The 2,500-nt window shown below is 39.4% G+C and overlaps 1 protein-coding gene across 1 annotated transcript in view; it reads left to right on the plus strand.

Annotated features, from left to right (window-relative positions):
• Positions 1-2,500, plus strand: part of LOC110945184 (keratin-associated protein 10-5-like) — a 6,055-nt gene that overhangs the window by 732 nt on the left and 2,823 nt on the right. The window lies entirely within an intron of this gene.

Here is a 2,500-nt window from a genome sequence, read left to right on the forward strand (position 1 = left end):
GTTGCCACCACCATGCTTCTTCATGATGCCGCCCTCCACCGTGCTTCACATCATGATGCTGCCTCCACCGTGCTTCACATCATGATGCCGCCTCCACCATGCTTCACATCATGATGCTGCCTCCCACCGTGCTTCACATCATGATGCTGCCTCCATCGTGCTTCACATCATGATGCTGCCTCCACCATGCTTCATCATGATGCTGCCTCCACCATGCTTCATCATGATGCTGCCTCCACCGTGCTTCACATCATGATGCTGCCTCCACCATGCTTCACATCATGATGCTGCCTCCACCATGCTTCATCATGATGCCGCCTCCACCGTGCTTCACATCATGATGTTGCCACCACCATGCTTCATCATGATGCCGCCTTCCACCGTGCTTCACATCATGATGCTGCCTCCACCGTGGCTTCATCATGATGCGCCTCCACCATGCTTCACATCATGATGCTGCCTCCATCGTGCTTCACATCATGATGCTGCCTCCACCGTGCTTCACATCATGATGCCTGCCACCACCATGCTTCTTCATGATGCTGCCTCCACCGTGCTTCACATCATGATGTTGCCTCCACCATGCTTTCACCATGATGCTGCCACCACCATGCTTCACATCATGATGCTGCCTCACCGTGCTTCACATCATGATGGCTGCCTCCACCGTGCTTCATCATTGATGCTGCCACCACCATGCTTCACATCATGATGCTTGCCACCACCATGCTTCACATCATGATGCTGCCTCCACCGTGCTTCACATCATGATGCTGCCTCCACCATGCTTCACCATAGATGCTGCCACCACCATGCTTCACATCATGATGCTGCCACCACCTTGCTTCTTCATGATGCTGCCTCCACCGTGCTTCACATCATGATGCTGCCTCCACCGTGCTTCATCATGATGCTGCCTCCACCATGCTTCACACCATGATGATGTCACCACCATGCTTCACATCATGATGCTGCCTCCACCATGCTTCATTATGATAGTGCCTCCACTGTGCTTCTCAGTAGGGATGGTGTGTTTGTGATTATGTTCAGTGTTTGGTGTCCATCAAACATATCATCTAGTCTGATGGACATAAAGCTCCATCCTGGTCTCCTCAGACCAAAGAACCTTCTTCCAGGTGTATTCAGAGTCTCCACATGTCTCCTAATGAACTCTAGTCCACATTTAATTGGAGCTTTTTTCCATCAGAGTCTTTCTCTTTGGCTCCATGAAGCTTTGACTGGTAAAGTTAAAAAATACATTTTGGAATCAGAGGAAGCGATTAATGAAATCTAATTCAAATAAAATAGACTAATGAAGTATTAAATAGTTTTAAACATTGACAAAATTAATCTCAGAAATAAAATTCAACAAATTAGAGAAAAAAGAGAATAAATACCTGAACATTTAAATTCATTAATGTAAATTTAATTCCATTACAAACACTCATGCAGAATTAGATTAAAAATACATATTATTCATCTTTAAAAATTAATAATAAAAATGTTGGCTATGAAAGTTAAAAACTAAAGAAAGGAATAAGAAAATCAAAGAATGAGACAACAAATAAATAAATATATAAACGGATTAAATGAAATGAAAGTGGCGACACAAAACTTAATCAGCACATTTATTAAAGACTGGAAACATTTAATTATTATAATAGAAATCAAATAAGAAACATAGTGCAACATTTACACATTAATTACGATAAAAGAAAAATAAGATTAAATAAATACATTTTAAACAGAATAAATACTGATTAATCACTAAAAGAGAAACAGGTGAATCGATAAATAAAAGATTAAATTAAATTAGTAATAGTACTAAAATTAAATAAACAATTAAAAAGAGAAGGTATTAAATGTTAAAAACAATTTTAAAAAATAATACAACAATTATTGTTATTTTAATCCCTTATTTCATTTATTGTGTCATCCTTTAAATGTTTTATTAATCAACAGTTTTGCTCCTTTCTAATTTTTTTATTTTTAATTCTTTAATTTTATTAATGTTTTTGAATTTATTATTTTATTTAACTAGTCATCCTTTACATTTTTATTTTATTCATTTTTACTCCTTTCAGATCTTCTTTTTAAATATTGGTTTAATTTATAGAAGCTTTTATTTTCTATATTTTGGCTGTTTCCTGTCTATTTAATTTCACTGTTATTTTAATTCTTTTATTTGTTTAGTCGTTTTATTGAACATATTCAGAGAGAGAATGTGTGAGTAGTTCAGGGACGGGGGATCGGTGGGAAAGTGGAGTGTCGTCCTGCTAATGCTGCGTCTGTCTCTCTGCTGTCTGTCTGTCTGTAACCTGTCTGTCTGTCTGTCTGTCTGTCTGTCTGTCTGTCTATCTGTCTGCCTGCCTCTCTGCCTGTCTGTCTGTCTGTCTGTCTGTCTGTCTGCCTGCCTGTCTGTCTGTCTACCTGTCTGCCTGTCTGCCTGCCTCTCTGTCTGTCTGTCTGTCTGTCTGCCTGTCTGTCTGTCTGTCTGTCT

The sequence above is a fragment of the Acanthochromis polyacanthus genome, chromosome 24 (assembly GCF_021347895.1).
Source record: "Acanthochromis polyacanthus isolate Apoly-LR-REF ecotype Palm Island chromosome 24, KAUST_Apoly_ChrSc, whole genome shotgun sequence".
NCBI classification, from domain to species: domain Eukaryota; kingdom Metazoa; phylum Chordata; class Actinopteri; family Pomacentridae; genus Acanthochromis; species Acanthochromis polyacanthus.